The 6,470-nt window shown below is 35.8% G+C and overlaps 1 pseudogene; it reads right to left on the bottom strand.

Moving 5' to 3' along the window:
• Positions 1–4,672: 4,672 nt before the first annotated feature.
• LOC121391394 lies at positions 4,673–5,391 on the bottom strand (annotated as a pseudogene).
• Between the last annotated feature and the right edge of the window lie 1,079 nt (positions 5,392–6,470).

Below are 6,470 nucleotides of genomic sequence, written 5' to 3'. Positions count from 1 at the left end.
TGTGGCTTTTTTTTTGGGTTGGATGGAAGGAAACCATAAATTATTCATGAGTATTAGACACAACATTATTCAACATCACGTATCCATGAACAGCAGCATAGTTCTTGTAAGACAGCAATAAACTGTCTAATCCGTATTACTCTTGTATGCAAAACTCAATAAAATGTAAAATGGTTAATTATTTCTTGCATGCTGATCGCAACTTGACTTCCAAATATCAGACAATAGAAGCCTGATACATCCACTCTTGCAAAAAGCAAATGAAAAACTCCAATGCAGTAATGTCTTTCTTAAACTCATATTGACCGGAATAGGTCCTAGTTTAGAAGTTCATGACAAATTCTGTTGAGAAGTTATCACCACTAAATAAACTATATGAAAGTTGAAGGAGCTATGCGCAGGATCAATGTGTGGAATCATCTCGTCATCGTGATACAATAACCTTTACTTCTTAAACGTCCTGGGCAGCATGCCCAAAATTGCTCATTGAATTCTGTTGATTTTTCTATACCTAATCACCTTCATACCAAAATAGGCTGACGAGTTTAATCACACTTCAGTACCCAGTGATTTGTAAACATCAGGAAACACATCCTCAACTAATTCTGAGGATGACCTGTCGTCCTTCTATAGGACATATACTACATGTGCTTGCACTTATAGCTGAAGAACTAAGGTCAATAGAAAGAATTTTCACCTAATTTGCAGAGCCTATTACAGCTTGCATTCCCAACTTGGTACTCAACATTCTGTGTAATGTTTTGTCATCTTTTCTAACTTCTTTGGTCTCTAAGAACCAATTTTTTGTCAACTCATAAGTCATTTTAAATTCAAATAAACCGTTTTCAAGCCACAATGTTCCTAAAATTGTCACTAGGCTCATTCTGAATACTGCCTTACAGTTACAAGTGCAGTCATTATTATTACCCTTCTTCTTTGATCTTGGTTAGTCTTCTTCTTCCTAGCGGATATCTGTGGTTGTGTATTGATGACTTACTGATCCTATCAATTTCTCATGATAAACTTTGGCAAGGTAATACCCAAACATTGCTTTAGGTTTGATGGAATTAAGGGGTGTTGCCATGCTAAAATCAAACAATGATAGTCAAAGACCTGCCTTGAAGTTATTTAATGAAACATAGCTGTTTCTTACTAAACTACTTTAGGTGTGTTGTTGCAGGGACTAGAATATCCTGAAATCAGGTTTCAAAATGTTGTTACAAACTTCTGCTTCTTTGACTTATTTAGCTCAACTTTGTAGTGAGAGTGGTTACTTCCACTTCCCATTACTTGGCCTCTGTTTTACCTCTATTTGTCAAATTGAAGCTACTTTTGCCATTCCTGACATTAAGTCTTCTGTAGTTGCCGACATTTTCTCTCTTGATAGCTCACAAACAGCAAGAAAAATCTCATTTAGGGGCTTGTTTAGGGTGCGTTATGAACTCCATCACACTATACCACTCAATCCTCATCTGAAACAAATTCTCACTTTATCTTGTTGACAACATTAAAAGGATTTTTCCATGATAGAAAAGTTGTTAGAAAACACCAACTTAGTGTTGTATCCATACTGTTTATGGCTACATGATGATGGTTGATGTAAACATCCTTTTCCCATTGTTTGTGTGTTGTATGTTTTTTCTTGTGGTTTACACCTCATATAGCATCACGATTTGCTGCTTACCTTAAGCCTGGTGGGGAAGTTAAACAAAAAGTACGAAGGTAGCTATTTGTAAGGATGTCTACATGACATAAACCATGTAAACTGAGGCCCCAGGTGTTCCTGACCTAGCTATTGCAGGATTGGGTAGTTAGTTCAGTGCAATAAATCTGGGCTGATGCTGTGTTTAAGTGTGTGTCTTACTGGTCTTTAAGACTGTCCTCTTTATCAGGGAAGATGCAGTGCACGATTGCTTGTTGAACGTAATCTTTAGAAGGTAGCACTGGTGTATGTATATAGGTTATAATTATACAATTTTTTCATTATCATTTTGTGGCTAAACTTGGACTTGTGTACTACCATGTTATCCTTTATTGATGAAACTCATAGTGTAACATTAGGTCAATGATGACTGACTAGCTATGGTAGTTATTGTATTTCTTATTCCCTATTTCTGTTATTTCTTATTGTTGTACTTACATTTTCAGACTTTGTCAGGATTACCACAAACATCAAATCAGCTCAGATCTGTGATTCACCAGGTAGATCAGTACAGAAAAAGAGCAACAATTGTCAAGGTACTAGTTAAAATAGTGTGTGCATTACAAGAGTTAGCAGGTTATAAATTAATGTTGTACGGATAATCAATTCAACGCATAGGTTGTATGGCTGATGTTAGCTGAAATCTGTTAAAATCAGTATCAAAGAAAAAAAACTCTGTGACTGGAGTAATTATTCCACAAGCTTTATACTTGTGCACAAGGCTAAGCACGTTGTTAAGCATGTCATGAACTGATGGTGAAATACTGAAAGATAGATTTGCTTTCCAAAAATAAATTATAAGACATTACTTATAAATGCTGAAATGTGAGCACTTGGAATGCATTGCCAGGCGTAGCAAGTCTAATGTTACATATATGCATGCCATGCAGTATTCAAATGTTCCATCAGTCTATAGTTTATAATATGTAGGTCCCCATAAGGCTTTTCCTTTCTGAACATGATACTTGTGTGTAATAGTGATCCAATATATGTGTTGCTCTGCATCAGAAGATTTAGTGACACCCTAGAACTTGTTCAGGAAATGTGGTGTTTTCCAGCTGTGTATTGTGTCATAATATAGACAGGTTCTCTTCTTAGGTGAATTGTTGTCAAACTTTAGAAAAATTAGTTAGTCATATTAAGCTTTTTACATGAAGAACAAAGGGTATTGCTAGATGTAGCAATGCCTGTTAATGATTTTGACAGTAATGGTTGGCCTTTTAGCCTATAGTGTTTAAAATAGTTAAAGCATCTGTACATTTGGTCTTTATTCAAAATTTGAGTATTTTCATTTATTTGTAGCTTTGAAAGTATGTCTGATTAGATTTTTCTGCTTGTGCATTAGGTACAATGAGAAAGGCAAAGACATCAAGAAGGCAGTGTGAGAATAAAGGCAAGAAAGGTATGATCATACATAATACCTAAGAATGACTGTGTTATTGATGTTATTTTCAGCTTCCTAAGGTACAACTGTTATTGTCTAAAGAGCAGGTGATGCAAACCCCAAAGCAATACAAGCCATTCCTCAAGGGCCAACAATTAAAGAGAATGATGTTTGTCACACCAGCAACAGATAAAACAGACATATTTGAAGTTGCTGCTGACATGGAATCACACCATACTGTTTTAACTTTGCTGATAATTCCGATAATGCAGGTGTATCCCCTATAACACCAAAATTGAAGACCTTTACTTTGGAATTATCAAAATTGAATAATTAACCACAGTATTATAAGGAAGTTAAAGCTATCTCAATGGGGACTGACAATTACTCTGTGCATATATATGATGGGATTAGTAGTTAACTCAGCAGACAGTAACTTCTTTTTTCACATTCATGCAGGTATTGTGTAACTAAACAATTTCTCCTATCTTTGCAAAAGAAACCATTTGAATAGAAAGGTCATAACTGCACTAAACTTTGAGGATGTTTGTATATTAATGATTATCTATATAAATTATGCCATCATGCAAGGATTTTGAATACCAAAAAAAACGTTTTTGGGGCACATTCTCAAGCAATGAAAGTTGCCAATGTCAGAGTGTTAAACATACAGATGAATAGATTAGCTGAGCTATTTATGTTTAGGTGGTGTTGTACAAACAACACAGTATCATTTGAGGCTGAAGCAATGTGATAGTTGACTGTTATTTGTCTACAGAAATAACATCATATTGACTTATCTCACAGGAACATTTTGTTGCCAGTATTATTCTGATTACGTATTACAATGCATAGCTCATTGCAGTGTATGTAAAACATTATAACATGTAACAACTTAGTGATGGACACAATTCAGCTTGTTTGACCACAAATGTGGATGACAAACAACTTGGAAGTACAAGTTGGAGATAAAGTGACATTTAAATGGTTTCACGTGGGAAATACAATATACTAAACTATGTCTATATTCAGTTTTCTGAGCAACTGTTTATATCTTTTACTCTTACTGTGTGCTAATACATGTGTAGTTGTCATTAGCAATTATTAATTAAAATAAGGTCAGACTAACATATACCACAAGCAAATTTGCATGCCTTTTTGCACTTATTAGGAAAGAGATTTCAAGAAAATTAGTAAAAAGAAAGGTAATAAGAAAACAATTAAATATCTAAACCAAGTTGTAGCAAATCATGTTCATTAAACTGATCTTGCTCTTGTGGTTTTGCAAACCCATATTCCCATTCCATGCTCTTGGCTATACTGATATAGCAACGACTTTGCGTGTTGGAAAATAGTGGCCTTTGATTTAGCTTCATGATATGAAAGTGAATCATGTAGATCATCATTACCCATTAATTTGCTTAAAGACAGAAAATGAGAATACAGTTGTGCTTTGCATACTTGTGACAAAGCATATGATGAAGATACAGGACGACTGTTGTTCCATCTGTAACTTCAGGCTTGTCATCATTAATAACCCAGTTCATGCAGTAACTGGAGGTTTTTTTCCACATGTCGCTTCAATTTCATCTCCTCCAGCAAGTACGGCCAAGCACAGGATGGTTCACAGAGAAAGGTGTAGGGTAAATATTGAGAGAGATCATAGAACCTACAACAGACTGCTCTAGACAAATGACCGTGATGATGCAAGCTCCCAGTGTCAAGGAACTCATGTAGACAGGTGCCATAAACAAGCTTAAGAGAGCCCCTTGCAGTCCTAAAACATCCCAACGTGCTATTTTGTCACTACATGACATAGTTCTAAGTCTACCTCCTTGCTGGATACCATCCCAGGTTTGCATTTGGGCCATCAGGTAAAACTGGAATTGTCCCTTCACCTCCTTCCATTTTGGTCCTGAAGAACACTTGTACTTTTGTTGCCATTGTTGGAAGATGAGAACAATCTGGTGGTGGTTCACGATTTCGTGCATCTTCTCTAGAAAAACTGAGCACCATCACCACATGGTGCTGTACTTATGTAAAGATGAAATTTGATCGAGTCCTTAACACCTACATAATTCTTGACACTTCATCAGAATCAAAAATGGTCTCAACACTTTCACCATGTTCGTAAAAGTTGCAAGCTCTTGGTAAAAGAATCTGGACCAAGCCTCGACGGGCCAAAATTTCAGCATGAGAATCATTAACAACATCACCTTTTAAACTCATTTTGTCTCCTGTTATACAACGTGTACCACTGCCAAATGATACCACAATCCATTTGTCCAGTTTCTGTATCCTCCATAATAAAACAAGCAATAAATTTACGTCCAGGCTGTGGCATATCTACAGACAGCCTCTAATCTAGCATACAATCCATGAGCTAAAGTAGCAATATGATCTTGAAACTCTGTGTTGACATCACTTTCAAGAGAGTTATGTGAGGGTTGTACTAGATTGTGTCCCTGTTCGTATTATCGTGCTGGCTCGTACAGTCTGAAGAGCTAAATCAGCTGCCATTTTCTGGCTTCCTTCTTATTAGTAGCTTCTGCTTCAAACCTGTATGTTCCAAAAATGGCTGCAACAACAAAATGTTTCAGATGAGGAGGACCATACTCACGAACAACAGGAAATTCCAAAGTCAACTTGTGAGCTTGACAATACTCACTAAGTGCACTGACAGGATTGCGATTCAACTCATGACAATTGAAGCATTGACATGTCCACTATCTTGAACTGGAAGTAGTTGAGGACTATCAATTTTGGGATTAGATATGATCTCATGTCTACTGCTTCATCAAGTACTTCTTGATTAGAGTCTGATGTACTTTGATCTTGGTTTGACATTGCTAATGAACTAGACTCTAAGTTAGGGTTTCCAGGTATTCCCCATAATGGTGGATTTACTTTCAGTAGTGAACATATTGCTCCTTGACATTCTAATTCTTGAAGGTATTCTTCAACATCACTTGGTTTCACCTGCATGAATAAAGAAGACAGTAGAAGAATATCAAAAAACAATTAAAATCACTTCATGTATGGTAGTATGGCAATGTTTAATTACCAATAGCTTTGCTATGTTTTTTATGAGGTATTCAGTAATACTTTGTGAATCTCATCAACTCAGTTCTTGATTGCAACAGAGAAATGATCTCTCCTGGTATGCTCTCAACATTGTCTAAGAAATAAGAAATAAAGGTAAAATAAATCACCACATTGTTACATTATTTACAAACCACGCAAGTTTGTTAATAAATTTTTACACAAAGATCAAATTTTGCAATCTATTTTTCTGTCTATCAAGTTTAATTCCTCCTGATGTAGTCTTTCATATTATTTTTTTTTTGTGCAATGTTGGTTTGTGGATTTTGATCATCTTTTGGT

The sequence above is a fragment of the Gigantopelta aegis genome, unplaced genomic scaffold (genome assembly GCF_016097555.1).
Source record: "Gigantopelta aegis isolate Gae_Host unplaced genomic scaffold, Gae_host_genome ctg2281_pilon_pilon, whole genome shotgun sequence".
Lineage (NCBI taxonomy): Eukaryota > Metazoa > Mollusca > Gastropoda > Neomphalida > Peltospiridae > Gigantopelta > Gigantopelta aegis.
This window is presented reverse-complemented; position numbering and strand designations above follow the sequence as displayed.